The 26,288-nt window shown below is 31.5% G+C and overlaps 1 long non-coding RNA gene across 2 annotated transcripts in view; it reads left to right on the top strand.

Moving 5' to 3' along the window:
- Positions 1-26,288, top strand: part of LOC119259946 (uncharacterized) — a 67,048-nt gene that overhangs the window by 33,483 nt on the left and 7,277 nt on the right. The gene's annotated exons all lie outside the window — the stretch shown is intronic.

The raw sequence follows: 26,288 nt of genomic DNA, 5'->3' as shown, positions 1-26,288 counted from the left end.
CTCCCCGGTGGCGCAGCGGTTGAGCACTGGGTTGCGAAACTGCCTGCAGCCTCTGCAGCACCAGTTCAATCCCTGGCTGCTCCCCAGCCACCAGAGGAGGGTCCCACATGGCGCACAGACCTCTCCTGCCGCCCGCTGCTCCCCTCAGCAGTGTATTTCGTCCGTCTGCCTGCTCTGCTCCCCGCTCTGACTCTGGTGAATTCTCTCACCCTCCCGCGCTTCTGACTGTACCCAGTGCTTATATAAATAAATAAATAAATAAATAAATAAATAAATAAATAAATAAATCTTTAAAATCTCTGTGGGTCAATTACAGATATTTTACTATAGTTAATCATTATTTGATGAAGAAGAATCACTGTAATTTCACCCGGATAATAATATTTTATTTATGCAAGAAAATTCCCTTACTTTTCAGTTTTATATTGAAGTATTTAGAGATAAAATGTCATGTTATCTTCTATTTATTTTTTTTAAGATTTATTTTATTATGCATACCAGAACTGGGGTACAGGCTAGAGGTGTAGGGGGTGAGAGGATTCACCAGAGACAGAATGGGGAACAGAACAGGCGGACTGACTGGAATACACTGCTGAGGGGAGAAGCAGGCGAGTCAGGAGAGGTCTGCTGCGCCATGTGAGTAGCTCCCTGACTGGGGATCGAACTTATGCTGCAGTTTCATAGGTTGTGTCTTAACCCCTTGCGCCACCAGGGAGCCCTGCTATCTTATGTTTCTTTTCTTCAGTGGAAAGAAAATGTAAGCTACAGCATCCAAAAACCTGAGTAATTCTTAAATCTAGATGATGTGTATGTGATGACTCATTTTATATTGTTTCTACTTTTATGTTAGAAGATGTTCTTAATGAAATGTATTTTATGATGTGAAAGGATGTTGTAATTTCAAATTTTATTATATAAATTTCCCACAGTTCACAAACTATTTCCTTTTGTAGTTCTATGATATCTGTCTCTATCACATAGGTGAGCAATTATTACCAAAAAAATCTAATAAAAAGAAAGTACAATAAATAGCCCTTGTTTTAATAAGGTTAACACATATAAATAATTTCCCTTTAGGAACCACAATTTTTAAAACATAGATCAGTCTTAGGCTATTGAATTTAATAGCCCTTTCTCCACATTCAACAACATCATCATGCTTTGTGTTTTTTTAGTAATAGTTTAATTTGTCAGTCTTAGTCTTTTTTATTAGAATTTCACTTTTAAATGCAAGATAGTTTTAGACTTACTACTACAATTGAGTGCCTCAGTTTTCACATCCATATCTTTGTTCCTGACAGGAATATTATGAAGACATAAATACCATTTGAGTAAATGTTATTACTGTCATATCAATGTTATTTCTCACTTTTAGCTAGGTCTCAAAAGTATGCCTAATTTCTGGGACTGGCTTTAAAACAAGTTTATAAAGGATAAGTTAAATATTTCTTTTATCTTGGGAAATACCTTTTATTAAAATACAATAGTTTTTCTCTAAGTATGAAAGTTCAGATTGCTTGGAAAATGCCTTTATCATAAAAATAGATGCTCAGTTGCTAGCATAAAATTGTATGAATGATATTCTTTTCAGGAATGTCAAGCAATCAAAAGAAATGATTGTTTCTCACTAGTGTTGCTAAAAGCCTGTAACCCTTTTCTTTTTTACCTTTCTTCTGAACTACAGTTTATTCTTCTGTTATTAGTATTTCTTCAAATTGCATCAAATATACCTTTTCTATATCACCATAATACCTCAATTCTTCATTCTTGCAATAGAAATAGAACTGAGAATGTCTGTAAACTTTGCCCTTTCTTATCTCTTGCTTTTGTGTCAGTGTAAGACATTTTCTCTCCATCATGTTACCGGTACTCCCATGAGTCTTAACAGTTTATGTGTATATAAATTTGCAATAGTCTAAGACAGCATCAAAAAGATGTGACTAAACAGAAAATAAAAAATACCAGTTATTAACACTTTTAGAGAAGTTTAACACTCAGTGTAATCAAATATCTTAGGCATTAACATATATTACATTTTTATTAAGTTTCTTAGCACTTTATTTCAACATAATTCCATTAATAACATTGAGAACATTATCAATAGTGAAGTTTTATCAGTATTATTGTCAAGAAATTGGAGGAAATAAAATTAACATCTCTGTTATATTCAAACAGAAAAAATGCCCACCCTATGAAAAATTATGTATATGTACATGCATATATGTGTGTGTGTGTTTGTGTGTGAGTGTATCTGTGTGTATTTTAATTTGAGGAAAAATAGTGAGATTTTTGGAGAAGTAATAGTCTACAAAATGACTGAGCAAAGTGATCTGAGTTGGACATATGAAAATATGTTACATTCAATTAAGATAGCCTAGCTCTGATTTTGATATTTAGTTAGGCAATATTACTTAAGAGTCATGCATCAAAGAGATGCCATTTAACAAAATGATTCATTAATGATTCATTATATAACAAAATGATTCATTCATTATATAATGATTCATTATATAAGTTGTATATGAAATATACAACTGTAGTTGCTTAAAATATAAAATGTTTTTTCTATCTAATCTCAAAAAACATATTCATGCAAATAATGAAAGGAGGTCCCTCTGTCACAAAGACTACAGCAGGTAAAGGTTACAGAGCAGCACGTGTTTTGATACCCTCCCATCAAGTGCTGTGTTCACTGTCATCTTTCCTTTAATCTGAGTGGGTTCTGCCATGTCTGACTAACAGAATATGGCATGATGGACAATGCACCAATGTTCTTGCCCTATCGTTGAGATTCTGACAGCTTGCAATTTCTATTTCTCGAAAAACATTCCTGGAACTTAGTTCATGAGAGAGCAGTTTACTTTCCTACTCAAAAAATACATGTAGTTTGTGGAGACATTCTGACTGCAGGCAAGGAGAGTTAGATTCAGCTTTCCAGTTTTCTTTGCCAAGATGCCAGTTCTATCGTGAAGGCATCTTGGATACTTTATACAAGTCCAACTACCCACAGAATATCACATATCCAACCCAGTCAAAATCGTGTGCAGCAAAATAATTGGCAAGTATAACTGTTCTTGTCACGGAACCACAATACAGTGATAAGAAATAAAATTGTTGGTTTTATTGATTCAAGAGGCAGGTTGTTATTTAGAGAAAAAAAAGAAATTATTAAATAAATGAAACGTGTTAGAATTTGCCTTAGACACTCTCTCTCCTGTTGTCTATAATCACCATGAATGCAGACTCTTACAGTTTGGCTTTAAAAGTGGTCTGGAATTGTTAATTGAATAAAACATAAAGATCAGACAGACTTACAGTCTATGCAGGCAATATTAGAAAACTGAATTGCATCCAAAATGTAAAAGAAAACAACCTCAAGGAAGAAAAACTGATGGGTTTAAAAAATTCTTCATGCAAAGGTGCCGACACATTCAGTCACACCAAAAAAATCTTTTAAGGGAAATGTCTTTAAAACAATAAATATCACAAACCCAAGCCTTGCAGGGATGTTCACAGCTGCAAGCTTTCCATGGAAAAAGAAATCCTCTTATGCAATTCTTTTCCATCATAAGTTCAAGAATCAAAAAATGCAGTAAACAGTGAAAGTAATGCAAAAAATCACGGAATTAATTTACTCATGTCTATAATTTCTTTGAAAAGAAAATGTAATTGTAGGGGGCCTCCGTGGTGGCAAGGGGTTAAGTCTCAGGGCTCTCACCACTGTGGCTTAAAGTTTGATCCCCAGCTAGGAAGCTAGCCCACATATGGCACAGCAGACCTCTCCTGTCTCACCTGCTGCTCCCCTCAGCAGTGTTTGTCAGGAAATCTGCCTGTTCTGCTCCCCACTCTGTTTCTGGTGAATCCTCTCACCCCCTGCACCTCTGGACTACACCCCAGTTCCTCTATGCATAAATACATCTTTTAAAAAAATGTAATTGTAAGTCACATTGGTAAAAGACATTCACATTTTTGAGGTATTCATAAAGATGTTAATTTTTCTGAACTGAAAATACTTCCTACATGCTCTCTTCACCTCATTGCCATTAATCATTAGGTTTTGTTTATGGTCTGTTAGTCAGTTTCAGTCCATTTGATACTGTTCATATCCAAGCCAATTTCAATTAATTTCTTAGTAAGATTCTTAAGACATGATGTCAACTGATTTATTAAAGTTAACTTATATCACATCAAAAGAATTAATGCTGGTCACTAATTATAGAAAATAAGTGATCTATTTTTTTCCTGACACTTATTTGCAATCCTTTTTCCTACACTGATTTTTTCTCATATGGTACACCATTTATATATATTTTCCTTTTCCAAGTCTTTCAACTTCATGATGTTGGAAATAATTTTGGTGGACCATTAACAAATTTTAGTACCATGTTGTTGTTTTTTTTTTTTATTGCTGTTGTTGTTAATAAAACTCCTGCCAACTTACTCAGGTATTTAACCTTCACTGGATTCAGAATATGTTGTAAACCAGACCTCAATAAAGGTGGAAAACTATACAATCAGGTAATGTAATTATACCAGACAGTTAAAAAAAAGTTACACATACACACATACATACACACATATATATGTAACAATTTGCATAATATAATTAAGAGGAAATGTAAGAACACCTGCACCCCTATGTTTATAGCAGCACTGTTTACAATAGCTAAGCTTTGGAAACAGCCCAAATGCCCAAAAATAGATGACTGGATCAAGAAGATGTGGTACATATATACCATGGAATATTACTCAGTATTCAAAAAAGATAAACACATGCAATTTGCAGCAACATGGATGGCGCTGGAAGGGATCATGCTCAGTGAAATAAGCCAAAAAGAAAAAGAAAAATACCGGATGGTCTCACTCATAGCAGGAATCTAGAATACTTAAATAAGGGACCAGGAAAATGAATAACTATAAGAAAGTGAAAATCAAAATCAACAAAAACTATGAACCAGAGACACTTTTTGGGGGGTGGGGGGCGGGAGGGGAGGGATTGGGGTCAGAATGGGGGGATTGCAATTGTATGGGGAATATAAAAATAAAATTTATTAATTAAAAAAAAAAGAAGGGTAGAAATATAGAAAGGAGGGGGCCCAGTGGAACACGGTAAAGGATTATTGGGTGATTGGTGGTGGTCATGCATGGTATTAAAACAAAAAAAAAAAAAAAGAGGAAATGTATTGGCAGTATTCTTGGGACCGGTTTTCTTTGTTCATTACAATATTTTTTCTTCTGAGTAGATTTTTGCAGATTTGCATATGATTCCTGGTATTGCAGTAGTTCTCATGAAATCATGTGAAAACTTACCAGGAAAGAATATGCTGAGAAGAGCAATTAGAAAATGAGAAGAAATTATTGAGTCCTATATTAACAACAGATCTTTCTGGTTTTTAGTATTTTTATATCGCTTAAATGAATTTCATTCAAGTTTTTGTTACTGAGGTAACCACTTTTTAAATAAACCAGACTGAAAGGTAAGTTTTTGTGATCATAGTTTTTTTCCAATAGAACATTATTCAATAGCATAAAAAAGACTTGGATTCGAGGAAAAGACAAAAATCCCAAGACAGCAATCTAGATTTAATGCACAGCATCTATTAAATATTCATGGAATTCAGAGGCTGATAAGATAAAAAAAGTATTGTAACACATTTTCAATATAATGATCTAGTAAAATATATAAACTATTTTATGAGAGAAATAATATAATACAATATGCTTATTAATATTTAATAAGAAGCCTAAACTTAGGCATTCCAAAGAGTAGTCATTAGCCATATGTGATTAAAGCAATTTAACTTTAGTTAAAAATTTAGTTTCTTAGTAACATTGCTCATTTCCAGAGCTCAAAGCTTAATGTAGCTCGTGGCTTCCATATTACACAACACACATACAAACATTTCCAGATTGCAAAAAGATCATTGGACAGCAGTGACTAAACCAAGGGTCAGCAATTGATGATTCATAGGCCATGACCTCTTTTTGTAAATAAAATTTTGCTGTTGATTAATTTATATGTTATCTATGGAAGCTTTTACACCACTTTGACAGAGTCAAGTAAACATAGCAGAGACCATATGGCCTGCAAAGCCTAAATATTCTTAATAATTGAAATCTTAAAAAAATTTGTTGACCTGAACTATTAACAATAGTCTAAAACAGAATCAGATTATATATAATAAGCAAAATGCTTTTTATTGTCATAGAAAGTTTAAGAATATTAATTTAAATCACAATATGCATTTTTATTTATCAGACTTCACAGTAATGTACATTATAATGACAACTTTGTTTATATCCAAATAAATGAAATAGAAAAGGTGAATTTCAATATAAAATAATAAAAATATTACCATAGGTTTCTGTTTGACTTTGGCATACTTTTTACAAATTCATTCATTACTTATTTGTAGAGTTTTGATATTTCCCAATGCAATTGCATTTGTCATCTATTAAAGAAATCATTTTACATATTGCCAATTTTTAGCAAAAATGCCAATTTAAAAAGAATCACTTCTTGCACCTGCTAAGAGTTTCCATAACTGTAAAATATAAATTGACTTGGATGTGTAGTTTATCATTGTGAGAAAACCACAAATCTCTTCTGTATCCTGAATAATCAGAAATGTTGTATAATCAGAAAAGCTGATTAGAAGTGAAATAGATATATACTCACAAATGGAGTATTTTAAGAATTTCTAAAATTATAGGAAATTTGTTTTTTTCCAATCTTCTTTGATTTGGACATCAAGTTTTGCTTAGAAGCTAATTTTATGATCTCTTTAGAAGCCAATATGTGCATACAAAGTGGAAAGAAGTGAAATCTGATAGAAATATGGGGAAAGTTATCATTCATCACCCCTCTAGATATTATGATTTACTGACTAAAAATCCAGTTTTCAGTCAAACTTCCGTGGTTTGATTTTTTTCATTTGCACTTCTTTCACATAAAAACTGTATAGTTCCAAATATATGAGATGCTGACAAAGTAAAAAAAAATAAATAAAACCCAGGAGTAGTAAGATGATCAAGTTTGTCAATTGTTGGTTAGAGATTGTAATGAATGAATGAAGCACATGGGAATTTTATGATGATGAAATTATTCTGCATGATACTGTTATGCTGGTTACAGTGTACTATGCATTTGTAAAAACCCATGGAACATTACAAAATAAAGAGTGAACCTAAATATTTGCAATTAAAAAATAATCACTGTGAGTTTGGGGGAACTCAAAATTTAAAGACTATTGAACAGAGAGTACAATTTAGTCATGACAGTTAAAAAACACTCAGCTAAAGGGAGGAAGGATGAAGGTGGGAAATGGTTGTGAATGATGTAAAGATGCTAAACTAAGTGACTTTTAGTCTAATAGTCCATCTGTACTGCATTCTAGTGGATAAAGATATTTTGTGTGGTGCATAAATAAATAATTCTTTCCAGTTTTACGATTCTGACATTACTATACATGAGTCCTGGGATTGAAGCATTATTTAAATTACTGGTGGAAATTTCTCAGTGTTTAGTGGGAATTTATAGATCACTATAATATGAGGTTAGAAAGCTCCATGTAATAATTGGTTAGCATTTGATGCATCAGAAATAACATTCTTAGTTAATGTAGAAAGAGTTACGGTTATGAAATATTTTGGTATTGGCATAACATTAGAGTACAAAATTAGACACGTTAGTTAATGTTGATGGCAGTTTTATTTGTAATAATCAAAAACTGGAAAGAGGCCAATATCCATATAAATATGTATATATGTGTGTATATATACACAATTTAGTATAAGCACATATGTATCTGTGCCCTATCAGTTGAAGAATAAAAGAAATGGCTATCTAGCAGCAAATACTGCTGGCAACTATATCTTGATTTCTAAGACTGTTCTACAAAAAATAAGAAGAAATCAGTATTCTTTATAGAAACACTATTTTAGGACTAGTTCAGGAAACAACATATAGTGAGCATGGATCATTTAGTAATATCAGAAAAAAGAAGTGCTCAAAACACACACATACACAAACACACATACACTCACACACACATACTCATTGATGGAGCATGAGAAAGGAACACAGAGAACAGCTGAAACATCTCCTTAATGGTTCAAGTTGAAAGAATTTGAACAAATACACAAAGTAGTAGATAGAAACCAAAAGTTTAAAATAACCCTATGTGTCCATACTGAGATGGCATATACTATTGCATTATTGCAGTATTATATATGGTATTGTATTGCATGAATACAATATAATTGTGTATATATATAATTTTAAAAATTTAGAAAATCAAACTCAACAAGATACAAAAGAATAACCTAATATAATTAAATGGGGTTTATTCCATAAATTTATGGTTGATCTAACACTTTGAAATCAAGCACTACAATAATCTCAATAGCAGACAATAACATGAAGCCATATAATCATCTGAACATGTGTAGAAAACTAATGTGACTTAATGGCCTTTTGTTCTAGTTTCCTATATTTCACATATTAATGAAATCATTTGATATTTGTCTTTTACCTTCTGAATTATTTCACTTAGCATAATCCCTTCCAGCTCCATCCACATAGACACAAATGGCATGAGTTTAGGATATGCATGAAAAATCTCATTTTAATTATAATTTTAATAAAATATTTATTTATAAAATTATTTATATTTAATTATAAAGTCTAAATATTAACTCCTTAAAGGAAGAATAAGACAAAGATACTTATCTCAAAAACTTCTACTACATTTGAGATAGAAGTTCAATAAGCAAAAAAAAAAACCTATAAAAAGAAATAAAAGCACTGTACATTTGAATAGAAGAAGGAAATATAATTTTTCACAGTATGTGATAATTTAGGTAAAATGTCTGATGGAATCTACAAAAATCCACAGAACTAATGAGTGATTTAGTAACATTGTACATAGCCAACATTCAAAAAAGCAATTCTATTCTGCAGATCAAGCAGAAAGAAAAATGGAAATTAATAGGAGGAGCTATTTAGAAATAGGATATAATGAAGTGCTTGTGGATGTATTTGACAAGAATGTGAATAATGTGTACATTGAAAATTATAACACACTGCACAGAGAAGTTAAAGAACTTGAGAAAATAAATGCTGGTGTTCATTCATTGGAAGACTCAATACTGATCAGGTGTTGATCTACGATTCAACAAAATCACAAATTCATATGGAAATGGAAAACTTTAGAATAACCAAAGGAATTTAACATTGAAAAACAAAGTTGGAGAGTTAGAGGACCAACACAATTAAAAAAATAAAGCAATGACAACATTTTGGTACTGGCATAATTATAAAGAGAGTGCAAAATTAGACACATTAGGTAATGTTGATGGCAGTTTTATTTGTGATAGTCAAAAACTGGAAGTAAGCCAATATCCATTAGCAGGTGAATGGATAACAAATTGTATATCCACATAATGGAATATATGCAGGTATAAAAGGATTGAACTGGTGACATACACGACAATATGGATGAATCATAAAATAATTGTACTGAGTGGAAAAAAAAACAACAAAGAATCCATATTGCATTATTCCGCTGATATAAAACTCTAGAAAATGCAAGTGACTATATAGCATGAAAAGCAGGCTGATAATTGCTTGAGAACAAGTTATAGGGAAATAAGTAAAATAGGACATGGGGAACATCTGATAAGTCTAGATATATTTTGTATCTTGCTTGTGGTGTTAATGGTTTCATAAGTATAAACATGAGAAATTTTGCTAGGGTGTACAATTTATGAATTGTCAAATATCAATTATAGCTCTAAGAAAATTAACTCTTAAAAATAAATTGACATATAAATTTTCCAATTAAAAGTAGAAAAATCCATGAAAAGTAGAAAATAAATCCATTAGAATTAGAAAAGTAATGCAGTAAATAAATGATTATATGTATATTATTAAATCATTATCATTATTAAATTGAATCATTAAAGAAATTTTAGGAATATTTTTGACAAAATTGTATATTCTTTCTTACATATGATGAAAAGTCTAAGATCAGTAAACATCAATAAATTTAAATAAAGTGCCCTACTGAAATAAACATTTAAAATTTTAAATTCATACAATAAAATTACAAATGATTATTAAAATATATTCTTCAGGAAAGGAACTGATTACAATTATGCTACAGAAAATAAAACAGATAAACTATATCTAATTTGGATCTCATAATACACCTAGTTAAGTTAGTTAAAATAGAATTATAATTGAAAAGTGAATTTATTAATGAAGCTGCAGAAGGGTTATTTACTGTTTAGCATCTTCCTATTTATATTATGTTGATACATTCTATAATATTTAAGAACAAATAGAATAAGCCTAAATATAAGAAAACATTTCTACTCTTTGATACAAATATATGAAATAACTATAAATAGAATAACCAATCATATAAATATCTTCTCTGCAATCATGTTGGACACCAGGATATATTGAAGAATGGCAAATAATTTAAAAAATTCCTAACAAAAATACAAATCCAATCCCTCAATCAAACATTTTATTGCTTGAGTACAATAAAATTGTAGAGCTCCTGACTTTGACTGTATGAACCACAAATGAGTGAAATCACTTTTTTTCTCTATTTGACTTATTTTTAACAAGCATGGTATATTCTAGGTACATCTATGTTATGTAATGGCAAGGTTTTCTCATTTGCATAGCTAAATGGTACATTATTGTGTATCTCTATCACATTAGCTTTATCCAGTCATCTGTTGATCAGCTCTTAGTTGTTTTCAACTCTTGGCTATTGTAAACAATGCTGTGATGGATATGGGGGTGCAGACATCTTTTCATATTAGTGTTTTCATATTATTTGATTAAATAACCAGAACTAGGATATCTGAATCATATGAAATTCCTATATTTAGGTATTTGAGGGAACTCCATACTGTTTCCTATAATGACTAAATCATTTTACCCCACCAACAGTATATAAAGCTTTCCTTCCCTCCATATCTTCCCCAACACTTGGTTCTTCTCTCTTTTATTATAGTCATTCTCATAGCTGTGAGATGATATTGCTATTTTGATTTGCATTCCTTACTAATAAGGTATTACAAACATCCCCTTATGTTTCCCTTGGTCTCTTTAGATCATTTTCTACTCAAATCTTCTGCTCATTTGTAAGTGGTTTGTTTGTTTTTTGCTTTTAAGTTTTACGAGTTGTTTAGATATTTTGGATATTAACCCCATTGATGGATGTATGATTTGTAAATATCTTCTTCCATACAATTGAATGCCTTTTCATTTTGATGTAAGTATCTTTCACTCTGTAGAAGGTTTTTTTTTTTTTTTTTTTTTTTTTAGTTTGATGTAGTCTCATTTGTTTTTGTGCTTTGGTTTCCCTTGCCAATTGGAATTACAAAATATAAGTCTTGTTGTTAACACTTGACTTTTTTGTAATTCTGTTGACATTTTTGAAACTTACACATTTCAAAAGAAATCACAAGATTGCAAGTTCCTACATATGTCTTTTTAAAGTCTCCTCAAAGTCTCAACTAATGGCAATAACCAGTTTAGTTAAGGCTGTAATTGAATTTCATGTGAGCATTATTATTATTTATATTTTAAAAATGTACAAGTTTTCATCTGGATGTAAGATTGAACTCAATTATATATGTACTTGTAAGAGCCATTGCTGGATCATATGGTAAGATTGTGTTAGCCTTCTAAACAAACCGCCATCTGTCTTTTAAAATGGTTGTACAATTTTGGACAGCATCCAGCAATGAATGAGAATTCATGTTGCTCTGAATCCTTGCCAGCATTTGATATTTTCAGATTTAGGGTTTAACTGTTCTTGAAAATGTGATGTTGTTCTAATGTTTTAATGTGCAATTTCCTTGTGAAATACGATGTCAAAGATGCCATGGATTTATTAGTTATCTGCATATCTTCCTTGTGAGATGTCTATTCATGTGGTTTGCCCATTTTTTTACATAAACTGGTTTGTTATTGTTGGAGGTTCTAAGAGCTTTTTATGAATTTTGGATACAAGTCCTTTAACAGATATGTGTGTTAACATTCCTTTTTTCTATATACTTTCACACACTTGCTGTTTCTGAATTTTTTGATGTGGGTCATTGTCACATATGTGAGATGGTATCCCATTGTGGTTTTGATTTGCATTTCCCCAGTAAGTGACAATGAACATTTTTCTTTCAAGTGCTTGTTGACACCAATTGCATGTCTTCTTTGCAGAAGTGCCTAGTTATGTCTTTTGCACATATTAACTGGGGTTTTTTTTTTTAACAACCTTGTGTATTTTTTCACAACATAGGATTTCATTTTGAGTTGTATGAATTCATTATAGATTTTAATATCAGCCCTTTGTCAGATTCATCATGTGCAAATATTTTCTTTCACTGTGTAAACTTTTTTAAATTATCATTTGCTTGATAATCCTATTTATTTATTCTTGCTTTTGTTTTGTTTGCCATTTTATTGAAGTCCCCAAAGAAATAGCTGAAGTCAACATCATGAAATGACTTACCTATTGTATTCCATGTATTTTATGGTTTTTAGTCTTCCATGCAGGTCATTCATTTTGACTTTGTTTTGTGGAAATTGTGAGTTAGTAGTCTAATTCCATTAGTTGCATGTGACTATTCAGTGTTCCCAAAACCATTTGTTGAAGATACATTCCTTTCTCTATTATATGCTCTTGGCTCTTTTTTTGCAAATTAACTATCCACCGATATAAGTTCAGGTTTATCTACAAACTCTCAAAACAACAAACTGCATGTTACCTATTTGTAATGCATTTGTTACATATTTGTAATGCATTTGTATGGAAATAACAAAATATGAAATGTTTGAAGACATTTGTAACAGTGTTAAATTATTAATTTCATAGGTTTAATTTTACTGGTGTTCCTTTTATATCCATTTTTTATGTAAAAGGTTTTAAAAGTGAATAAAAATTAGAACAATAAGATAATTTTAAGCCAAATACTATATTTCCATAGATGTTTTACTGGAGTTTTCTATTTTTTTGGTTACACGTTTAGAATTCATTTCATTAACCAATTGAGTGAAAGGATTAGGATTAATTTAAAATATGTTGTGAAGATAAATTGTTCTAGAGATTTGAAATGACATGGGATAAACTACACCATTTTGTAAAAGGGACTTCCAGATGTGGCAGAGGGAGAGATTCGTTGACTTAAGAGGCCTTTTGTATCCCTAATGTGCCTGCATCTGTGATGATAACAGCCCTTTATTAATAAGAGTGTTCTTTTCCTTAATGGGAAATTTCTTGGCCTGCTGTTCAGTGTTTGTTTACAAAAGTTGGCCAAAAAAAAAGTAGTGTCACTTCTGTTTATTTCATAAGTACCCTTGTAAATAATTGTATAAATCCTTTTACTCACATCGCTTAAATAACAAATAGAAATTATGTCTTTATGAACAAAGCTCATTATCTTTGGTCGCTAGCAGAAAATACAAAGCTTTTTGTTTTATTTGCTCTTCTCAAAAAGAAATGTATCATGGTATATATGCACATATCCATAATCTCCGTCTTTCTGATTCCCTCCGTAAGAAATGTCTGAACAATTAATATGTATAGTATTAGGCCATATATGGGATATGTCTTTCAGTTTTACAGTTTGTTCCCGGGATTTGCATGTCCTTATTTAACATGTTCCTTGTTTCTGTTATTATGCAAGAAATCATGCCTGATTAAGTTCAGACAGTTTGCAAAGCAGGGGGTTTGTGTAATTGCGATCATGCTCTGCAGGTTTTCGCTTAATTGTCATCTCTTTTGAAACTAGATTAAAGGATTTTTTTGAGTTTGCTGCTCACCTGTTTGTTCATTACATTAATTTAAGTTGTCTTCCCTGCTATTTGTTAAAAACCTACCACCGGGAGAATGTAGTAAGGTCATTTTTTTTTCCTATTCTGTCTGCCTAAAGGCATTATATCACTTTGTCATACTCTATCATGTACACAGTTCACTCCTTGACTTTCCTGAGATATCTAGGATTATGAAAGTGCCAGAATAAGTCAATTTACTCCCTAGGAATAACCATGTTTGTTCTTCTAATCCACAAGGTGAACTATAAAACACCTAAAGCATGCATAACTATGAAAGATATTCTGAATATAAAATGGTGGATTTTTCCCAATTTATGGTGCTGCAAATCCAAATGATATAAATTGAATCACCTTTTCCTCTTTAAGACAAGTAATAAGAGAGAGTTAACATTCTGAGTTAATATCTGGTCTCTAGTTACTACAATCATTGGCATAACATGATTATTTGTTCACATGTACTGTCACTTATTTCCAGAGATTTTTATTTTTATTTCAAGAGTTTTTGTACATGGATGTTTGAAAATAAACATATGACATGACAACTGAGCATAAATATTATGTATTATAATATATTACAGTATTTTACTGTACAATATTTTAACAATTTCTTAGAAAGCCATAACCAAAGGCTGACACCTGAATTACTAGTCAATAATATAGGTTATATATTGAAAACTGACATTGATCTCAAAATGTTTGTTTTTTTATTTTTGGCAAATTCAATGATCACTTTGTAATTTAACTGTTTTTCAGCTATTATTTGAACTGTAATTGTGAATTAGAATCCTATTGCAAGAATATATGGTATAGTAGACCATGAAAAGTGTTAGAGATATGAAATATATCATCATAAAATGAACAAAGCAAGGCAAAGAACTCAAGATGAAGAAATCAAATGTCTTTGTTTTAAGAATTTCTATATTTTTCATAATAAGCAGCATTTATATATAAATTTAAAAGAAAATCCTACCACCTTTGAGTCACTTATGAATTTCTACATGCAATTAAGGTGAAGGCTTGTGTTAAACCACAGGCAGACTTAAATTCATAAAATATTTGCAATTATTATCAATTCCTTTCAATATCCACATAGTCTTTTCTAATGAAGCCCTTAGAGCACTGCATGTCAAGATGATTTAATTTTGTGTATCTTGCCTGAACAATACAACATATAAAAATTTATTACAAAAGATATTCTAGGGCCTCCCCTGGTGGCTCAGGTGGTTGAGCGCAGCGCTATGAAGCTGTCCACAGCCTCTGCAGTGCCGGTTCAAAACCAGCCGGCCCGCGAGGGTCCCAGATGGTGCAGCAGACCTCTCTTGTCTCGCCTGCTGCTCCCCTCAACAGTGTGTTTTGTCATTCTGCCTGTTCTGTTCTCCGCTCTGTCTCTGGTGAATCCTCTCACCCTCCTGTGCATCTGCCCTGTACTTGTATAAATAAAGAAAGAAATTAAAAAAAAAAAAAAGATATTCTAAATGACCAATATTGTAGTCAGAAGGATGCTTATTTATAAACTATTAATCAAAATAAAAAAGTGATCCCAAACAAGGGGTTATTTATAAAGTTTTCTTACAAAAGAATATTGTAATGATATGGAAAAAATGATACACAAAGTATAGTCTTAACATGAAAATTCTCTGGTATTGTGTTTGCTACACCAAAAGCCATATTACTTCTATTGCCCTGGATCGTGATGGACTGCACCCCTGATGCAGGAGTGGATTAGGGTACCATATAGAGAAGCAGCCATTTGGGCAACTGTAGAGATCCTGATCAACTGACCTGTGGTTCATCTCCACTATGTAAGATGAGCCTCTGTAACAGGACCAGTGGGAGTTGGTGCTGTAAAGCCAGACTCGCACTACATGCAGTTTCAACAGACATGAATTTTGTGAGGGGTCTTTATCCAAAATTTTCAAGGAAGGAAAAAGAGAAAAGGTTTGCATAGTATGTATAGACATTAGATAACACTTGTGCGCTCTATCACTGAAATCCTTTATCAGTGGTTCATAAACCTATGGCTTGTATTTACTAATATCATCATTCAATTATTTATCATACTTAACCGAGTGTTGCTTGAAACTTACTTACATTTTAAGTTCTTCCTGGGAAATTACACTCCTGAGAAATTTTAATTTGTATTAACTTTTGTTCAGCAAAACAAGCAGGGACATTCAAACCTCAGGACCCTCTTGGAATCATGCCTACTATGAAGCTCATTCAACATAAACAAACTGTTCATGTTCATGTCAGTTTTATGATTGGTGAACTATGTTTTTTATAATGTGTGCTATTTTCATACAAATAATAATTATAAAATGATTTGATTTTTATAAAATAATTTTTTAAGAATTTTAACATCAGAGAGAGGGTCTGATGATTCCACCAGAATTTAAGCTTTCAGAGTGATAGGTGGTTTGATCAGGCATCACATACAACTAGAAAATATTTTTTATACCAGGATTATAATTTTCAACCCATATTTAAGATCTATAAACACCATGCTGTCTCCTTACTTCATTCTGAGATCATCAAGCTACTCAAAATGCTTCATTATGAACTTTCTTCCTGTGTCCTTTCAAACTTAAAAAGCAAGCCTAAGATCTCACTGTCATGACTCACGTTCTGCTCCAGCTGCTAGACTGTCCCCGTTTTCATCCAAATCTCCCTAAATAGTCTGAATTCCATATTTTCTCTTTCATACCATCTCATTTATCTATCACCGGCAGAGATTTGATTTCTGACCCATATGCTCTGCTCCTCACCCTCCTTCTCAGTCCCAGTGGCCCATTGGGCTTTCTGAATGCCAGAATGATGCTGCATATTGACTGACATGGGCACTCTGGACTCAGGCATCCTGGTTTTAGTCCGGGCTCAGCCACTTATTAGAGTGTGTTTAAAAAAAAAGTCTATTTTTTATTCTCTCATCTGTAATATGGGTAGATATAGGGATAACACAAAGATACTTTATTTAGTTTTACCACATTCCCTAGCACAAAATTGTTTCCATTTTATTAAGGTATTAGGAAATTCAATGATACAATATATCAAAGAAACAAAAAAGTGCTTGGCATACAATGAACAGGATCGCTAAATGACACTTGGATATGACTTGGAAGAAAGCAAGCTTTGGAAAAGATACATGGTTGCTATTACAAATGGCTGCCGTGAATGAGTATTCTGTTTTCAATCCTAAAACAGAAGTCTGTGGTGTAAATTGCAAGTGTGACTGCTACAATGCTCAATGTAAAATAGTCTGATACTTGGAAACTGAGTAACAAGAAAGCAAAGAAAGCTTGTAAATGAGTAAATTAATTACCAAAGAAGCTAATCCAAAAGTTACATATGTGTGTATGTGTGTATACACATATGTGTATATATGTATTTATATACACACATACACTTTATTTTGTCACTTTATTTTCACTTTTTTCATTTAAGAAGTGACTCTTTAGGGGCCTCTCTGATGGGCCAGGGGTTAAAGTCTCAGCACTATCAAGCTATCACCAGCCACTGAGACAAGAGTTCCATCTCCAGCTAAGGAGCTAACCCTCATATGGCATAGCAGAGCTCTCCTTTCACACCCGCTCTCCCCTCAGCAATGTATTTAAGTAGATATGCCTGTTTTGCTCCCCAATCTGTCTCTGGTGAACTCTCACCCCCTGCACCTCTGGCCTATACTCCAGTTCTTGTATGCATAAATAAATAAAATAAATCTTAAGAAACAAGTGACTCTTTAGGTCCTTCTCCTAAGTAAACAGTCCCCACAATTTCATGATTCTCATCAGATTACTGCTGCATTTTCATACTTTATTAGCTATTAGGTACTATCACCTCTCCAGCAGCAATTAAGATGTTAAAATAATAATGATATAACACAACACAACTAAAACTAAGTGAAAGGTGACATAATGAGTCTAAAATGAGAAAGAAACTCCTGCAGAGAGAGAACATTTCTATATGAAAAACAAATCACACACACACACAGACACACACATACACACATTGGTTTGAACATGCCAGTCACTACGATTCTAAAGGTCTGATTCTTTCATTTTTTTTGTCTCTGAATTACAGGCTAAAGCTCTCCTACATCTACCAATGCAACCTCTTTTTACAAATCTTGGTAAACCACCAGACCTGCATCTTGAGAAATACTGCTCCAGGGCACATTGGCTACAGTGTAGCTATTAGTACTTGATTATGGGTCTTAGGAATTGTATTTAGAGACTTCAATACACTATTGATCACACTGCTTTATTTGCTCATGTTTTGAAATATGAATTTGCCGGGGATTCTAGACAAGAACATTTAAAATGCTTGCATATTTGGCTATCCATTGCTTTTTTCACATAGATTTTCTGTTGGGCAATTTTATGAGAGCTGACTTACTACACAATTAGTGAAGTCAGTCTCTTTTCTCAAAGGAAATGTGGGTTTATCGGGATCTTTACTAGTGTAATTCAAATATCCAACACTTTATATATATTTACCATGTGTTTATTTTTTTTTTTATGTTTTGCAGTTTATTTCCCCAAATTGAATGCAGAATTACCTAAGATCATTTAGGACAATGAACCATGAGGCTTATTTTAAGCATTCTGTTTCTTAAATTATATTTAGAGGTACCTTCCAATGTAGAAAGAACTTACTAATTAAACACAAAGGTAAGGGCAATTATATACAATGATGCAACTTTTAATTTTATCACTTTTAAGTTCATTTTATAGTACCAATCAAAATGTAAATGAAAATTTAGATAAATGTAAATGATAACTGAAAATAAAGATACATCAATTAATAAAATGCTACCATATCACAAATCTTTATAGGAGACTTAGTAGTTCAAAACAAAAAAGCATATTAAAATAATGTTTAATTGAAAGCACTTATTTTCTAGTTAGACAGACCTGAGCTTATATAATTGCCATTTTTTTTTATCATTCAGAAATTATTGTGAGGTAACAATGATTACAAAACTGTATCTTTGATTTAGATGTATGGATTCACACCCAGCTGACTCACCTTAGAGAAATCTGTCATACCCTCTGGGCCATAATTTCATCATGAAAAATCTGAATTATATGATTTAATTTATAAACATTCAAACATTAGTAGAAATAACATCCTATCAAATGCCTGACGTATAATAGGCACTTAAACAAATGGTAGCTTTATTTTGCCACAATTTCATTCTCCTTAAATTCAAACTGCTCAGATTTGATGCCTTGGTGCCCTTCCTTTAAAACCATAACTATTTAATTATTTTTCTAATCAAGGTAACATTGGCTTGGAACATTGTGTATGGTTTAGAGATAGAGGATCATACCCTCCAGGTATATGTTACCACACCACATACCATGTGTTTAATTTTATTTCCAAGAACTATGTATTCCATGTAGAATATTCTTGATTTCTAACAAGTAATTTAAAAAGTAGGGGGAAAGATCTTGGCTATTGGTAATAAACACTTGACCCTTAAAAAATTTATATCATTATGTCGAAAATCTATCATTATGAGCCTTTCTTCACTATGTTAATGATGGTGTGATGGAAGGAATGGACTATCTCTATTTTCTGACAAAGTGAGTATAATTGGGACCAAGTTAACTTGATAAATTAGTGAATAGATATATAAGCCTGTTACATTTTCAAATGACATTTTGGTAGTGTAATTTTTAAAAATACCCAATACTTCATATATTGGTTTGCTATAATTTTAAAATTGTTTCTATACATATATTCACAGCCATTAACTTAAATGTAATAGCATATTTCCTTCTGATTAAAGAAAGTATAATCTGCTGAAAATGGAAATAAATCTGAGTTATTTTCTTGACGTTGTTTAAACATACAGTTCTTTTATCACTGTTCACAGGGATGCTAGAGGAATGTACTGAGTAATATTTTCTTGATTGTGAGGTTGAATCTTCCTTTTTACTATAAACCAGACTAGTGATGGCCATAAAATGTCCTTCTGTTAGTATTCTCTGTCATCTAATAAATCTCTTATTTGCAAAATAATTCTGTGAATTTAATTTACATTAATTTGTGTAGGGATGACCTGCAAATGTGTAATTCAGTGCAAAGTCACTAATACACCATTGCTGTTTTCATTTTTTGCCTGTTTTTGGAAAATGACTTCATAATTAAATAAAAATATTCCATTTGTCATCAATTGTCACATTTTCTCTTTCTGGATTATTTGAGCTTTTTATATCTAGGTCAAAATATTTTATAATATACTCTTTATTAAAGAAATACATTTTACTATAAATAACTACTGCCTGAAATACAGGTTTCACAACCAAAAGTAATTGAAGGATGATGTTTACCTGCTCCCCTAGTTATTTTATATTGTTTCTTTATGCTTTCCTATTCCTTCAATAACATGACAACTAAACATTTTTAAAAGCATATTTTAAAGTATATTCTTTAATTAAATCATGGAAAAAGCAGGTCATTTCATCCTTTAATTATCATTGCACTCCTCATTTTTAAATTGGCTAAAAGCCTCCTTAGTCTCGGGTTCTGGGCTCATATATATGAAAATGTAAAATTAAGTGTGACATTGTCATTATTTCTAGGGAGGTACAAATTTTGAAAAATACAACACTTATTACATTTGTTAACAGTAAATGTTCATGTGGGAAGCATAAAGTAAATGAAATTGACCTTCTTACTACATAATAAAATTCAAGAATGCTCTTGTTATCCATTGGTGTCCTTCTAACAATCCCATCTACCCCGAGACAACCAGCCACTATTGAGCCTTTAGAGAAGTTTAATTTAAGCAATTTGCTAAGACAAAAACTATTTGGTTATTTTTAGTTAACTGATTTTCTGTTTTATCTTTTCATAAGGGATGTTTAGTAAACAAGCCTCACTTGTCGATGACGTCTAGTAAAATCAAATTTAAGGGTAAACAATTAGATCCACAGATGGTGAAACATAATTGATGATAATATGACTATAAACTGGAAGGACTTGTTTTTAAAGCTGTGTTAATGCTATGAGCAACATAGTAGCTTTATCAAACACTGTATTTACGTGCTTTGAAGGGTGATACATTTCATTTCTAATTTCACTTCAGAAAGCTTAGACGGGAGAAATTTTTTGTTCTATGTGAGCAGCTTTACTTCAGTGGGATAGTTAGTCTGCTTTATATATGTTAGTTACATAAATGAAATGAGACAATTTTTTATGCACATATCTATAAACTTATTTTTATGAAAACTATATGGGGCACTACTCAAAGAAATAAAATCTTGTCTTTTTCTAGTTATACACACACACCCCACACACGCACACACCAACGTACACAGAAATCGCAGTAAATAAGTAATCAAATTCAAAACAATTTCTCCATATATTCTTTCAATCACCATGGAAGACTAAAACTTAAGTTGACTGTTGAACTGTTAGGAAAATTTGCTTTGGCATATAATTCTGCTAAACTTTCTGCAAATATTAGACAAATCACTCATGCTTTAAAATATTTTTTTAAATAAAATGCCCATTAATCATTTTCAAATGAGAATACATCAAAATTTTTGTAACAAACACACTGAAGATCTGTATCAAGTTATCATTTTAACAAATAATTAACAACCCACATGAACAGCAGGGAACCAACCCTTGGCTAAACCAGTTTCTCAGTTTTGGTGCTTTTTGTATGTTTCATTTCCCCAAAATAATAGTGCTGTCTTTTTTCTTAATACATGTAGATTTCCCTCCCTCTTCTTCATTTTCTCCTTATGCAACTTACATATGTGATTGATTGCTTTACTCATCCACTTCTATTTATTTTTTTAAAGATTTATTTATTTATGCATATTTATGGTACAGGCCAGAGGTGTGGGGGGGTGGGAGGATTCACCAGAGACAGAGTGGGAAACAGAACAGGCAGACTGACTGTAATACACTGCTGAGGGGAGCAGCAGGAAGTCAGGAAATGTCTGCTGCACCATGTGGGTCACCTTGTTGGCCAGGGATCGATCGAACTCATGCCATAGTGGCTGTGTATAGCTTCATAGTTTGCATCTTAACCCCTTGTGCCACCTAGGAGGTCCCACTTCTATTCATTTTTATGACCCAGTGTGAGCCTCCTGGAATACAACAATCCTGCTGAAAAAATGGTGATAAAGCATTTACCCCACATCAGTCTATGTAAATGATCCTATGAAGAATAAATCAAGCCAAACTATATAAATTTTACAGTTTGTTGTTGAAATTATTATCTATTGTGTTAATGTGTATACACTATATACAAATATGTGTTTATATTTGAGTCTGTGAGTATTATTCATTTTATATCCTCACTACAGTGCCTCAATATCTATAAATAACTCTATAAAGAATTTGTCAAAATTAAATTATTTTCAAAGAATAAATTGTTTGGTACAACTACACTGTCACTGGATTTTAATTAAATTTACATAGTGGGTCAGAAGAATTCAATATATTTAATAGATCTAAAAATCTAAATTATTAGAGTTGGGCATGATTTGGAAGTTTCTTTGTTCTTTACACATTTTTGTTATGTATTTGTAGTGCAATGTCATTTATGAGTAGAAATTATCCTTTGAGATGTATATATTATTACCTATTAATAGACATTAAGAGATAAAAGAATAAATCAATGATAATAAATAGAAGGTGGGAAAAAGCATTGAGTAAAATCTGTGTTATCTGTAAAATATTAAGAGATTTAAAATATTAAAATAGAGGAGAGATGTCAGCAAGACTTACAAATAAAACTTCTCTCAATGGTGTTTACGTTGAACTTTTTCTCTTAGAACCAAGAATAAAATTGAGACTAAGTAAACTAATTCGAGAAAAATATCTTTCTTGCTCACAAAATTTTTCGTATTTTTTCCCCTAAAGGCAACTTTATTTGCCCCTTACCATACCCTTGACCTTGTATTTATTCCTTTTGGAGACCGGGGTGTGAAGGTAATCAAGTGATAAATTCAGTAAGGTAACTGCTGGTTGGGAATTTTTTAGCATTCCTAGGATGGTATTTGTATGTTCAGACCTTCTTAGTAGTTAAAGATAAGAAAGGAGCCCTGGTTCCTACATGCTGGGTTATGTCCAATGCCCCAATTTCTCTGCTACTTCTGTCTATGTGAAAAGTGGAAGTGACATTTTGTACATAAAGAGTCTCTGTAGCAGCATACGCATTGAACTGGAGATGACTTTAACTTTGCCAGAATGATGAATTTGCTAAACAAAGCAAGCTTTTGACATCAATGTACTTTTTGATTTCAAAATTGTAATGATATGCTAGTTATCCGAAGTTCTCAATCAATAAAATTGTGAAAATATCTGTTGAATATCTCTTATTTTATTTTATTTATCTCCACTTATTCTTTAACTCTGAAAATAAAGTATCAAAAAAACTCTGTAATAACAACTCTTCCATAGTAATATAAATTGTTTACTAAGAATATGAACATGCCTTTGTCAGATTCAAATAAGCAAAACACTTTTTTATTCCTGCTTCTGCTATTTTTATGATGATGATTATTAATATTCACTTATGGCACTTTTTCTCAGATTAAACATGACATTTAATAGTGAGTGCTATTTCATAAATGATTCCTTGAAACTTTCATGTATTTCTGTAACTCCTCCTAACATTTTAATAGCATTTAATTACTCTCAAATAAAAGGTTTCATGTATGTGTAAAACATTTTTCTTGGCACTTTAAAGTAAAATGATTTTCTTTGCAATTTGAAAGTAAAATGCAGATTTAAATAGAGACAAATATTGGAAGTAAGAGAGGAGTTTATGAAATTCGGATAATTTCCCTTGAAATGATATTTTATATCTCAAAAAGATTTTCTTTTTTTGAAGATTTAAAATGAATAAGAATAGTTATGATGATTTTTAAACTGTTATGACTAACTCTGAATTTACATGTATTCAATCTACTTACAAAATCAGAAGATTACTTCAAGTATTAAACATCATCAAGTATTATTTTCAATCCATACCAAAAAAGTACTTGATACTACATATACTTTAAGAATTACTACTTAAGAATAAAAAATATATAACAGAAAATTTGCTATAGAAATATATAAAACCAACTTGAAAAATATTTAGTATAATCTAATGTAATCCTCTATGATTAAACTTTATAACATCACAACTTTTGAATTAAAAAACATAGTAGCAATTTCAAAAATGCTGTCAAATTTCAAGTGTAAGCACATTGTATGATTTATTATTAATTTTTCTCTTTTGCCAAGCTAAAGAGATCCATGGTGTATTCTCATATATAACAAGTGATAAGCATATTTTCACATTAACACATATATTATTATATGCACATACTGTTATTTGTAATCATTACATACATTTTTTCCTCATTTATGTCATGAAAATAATATTCCTGGCAATCTCTTGTTCTAGATTGAAATGATTTATTTCTAAGCTTGCTGAATAACTGTCATGTTAGGATTTTGTTTCCTCTCACTCCTGGTTTATTATCAAAATTTGAAAAACTCAAATCATTGCAAAGCAAGTTATCTGCAATAAAATGCATTTATGCATGGATTTTGACAAATGTATAACATCTACCACAATTTAGATTTTGAACATTCCCATCACCTCCAAAATCTACATAGAGCCATGTCCTCCATTTTCAATCTCAAAAAATCACTGATCTGATTTCTATCACATTACGTTATTGTTACCTGTCTTTAAAAGTCACATGACTAGAATAATATAGTTATATATTAGTAAAATATTTTATATAATAATTCATAATGCTGAGATGTCTATAATTAATTTTTAATTTAATTCTATGTATATTTCTGGATGTATTTATCCCCCTATTTCTGAACCTTTGGATATTTCCAATTTGGGATTATTAGAAGAATCGCTCCAATGAACAATCTTGTATGATTTTTGTTTGTTAGCATATATTTTTATATATGTTGGATGAATATCTAGAAATAGAATTGTTAGAACATATCACAAGTATATATTTGCTTAATAGGAAACTGTCAAAATGCTTCCCAAATCAGTTGCACAATTTTGCATTTCCACAAGTAATAAATTAGCTAAATTATTTCAGGTCCATCCATATAATGTATCTGCATGTCCATTAGAAAACATTTGTTTGTCAACTTAGAACTAGCTATGATTTGTGGAATTGTCCTAACATGTTGAAGCCAAAAATTTCCTGAAAAATTAAGGAAGCAATAAGTAATAAGTTACTGATGATGATGGAGGGTCACTGAAATTTTCCATTGATAGGTGAAACTGAATTATACCTAATGCAATAGCTTTTTATATGATTTTGCTTCAGATCAAATGACTTAGTATTTAAAAGGAGTCATCCCTGTCCGGTGTGTCTCATAATATATGCTTTTGACTCTAAATACAGTTTTTACTTTTTTAAAGTGCAAGGTTTTCTATTATTGAAAATAAGACTGAAAAAACAAGTACTCTGAGATAAAGAGAGTTAAGACCAATGGATTCTAGATAAATATCTGGAAAAATGAACCTGACAGGAATAGTTCAAGGGTGGTTTTTGATGCATGTTTATATATTACATTGTTGGTAAAGGAAAAAGTTATTTGATATATGGGACCAGGCTCACATTGATTCCTTTGTTGCCTCTGGTCTTATTCCAGTAACACATTAATGGGCATATCAATATCTCTGCTGGGAAGCAGTATCATTTATTTTCCATTTTCTCATATCTTGGCTTTGCTTATTCCTTATTATTTTTTAAAAATCATTATTTTATCATCTTTTTCAGCCTTTTGAATATCCTATAAATATTACAGGAAAGCTTTTAAAAGCCTTTAAGTTTTTGTACTATTCAAATTAAAATGTTGTTTTGAATTTGTAATTAATAGTTATTAGTTTAGATTTGATACGCTGTCAACCCTGAAATTTAAAGTGATATGAATTGTCTATAAAAAAATATTAAAACTTTGTCTCTGTCCTGGCAGTCCAAAACAGCTCTTAAATGGAAACATTATTAGAAGAGTGAGCTGATAATGGACAAACTTGCCCATTCACCTATCTTTCCCGTTTTCATTATGGCACCAATAAAATGATTGTGTTTGAGCTTGGTAGGCTGAATTGATTTTTTTTATTAACTTTCTAGAAGTAATTCAAATTATTAATAACAGTAGTTAAGAGCCCCAAAAGAGACTAACAGCAGAGTGTCCTAAGCTGTCAGACCATCTGGTCACATAAGACTCCAACTATGATGTTGGGTAGCAAGGACACAGGGATAACTCATAGAATCAAGTAAAAATATGGTGTTTGGACTAGTTCTCATTAACACTTCAGTTTGAAGTTAACTCCAGTAATAACTGAAGGCCCAATTTATAAGAGATACCTGTATGATTAATATTAGCTTTCATGGCTTAAATAATAGGTGTTTGTTCAGCCACCAAAAAATTA

This window comes from Talpa occidentalis, unplaced genomic scaffold, assembly GCF_014898055.3.
Source record: "Talpa occidentalis isolate TD23 unplaced genomic scaffold, MPIMG_talOcc4v2.1 talOcc4.5, whole genome shotgun sequence".
Classification (NCBI taxonomy): domain Eukaryota; kingdom Metazoa; phylum Chordata; class Mammalia; order Eulipotyphla; family Talpidae; genus Talpa; species Talpa occidentalis.
This window is presented reverse-complemented; position numbering and strand designations above follow the sequence as displayed.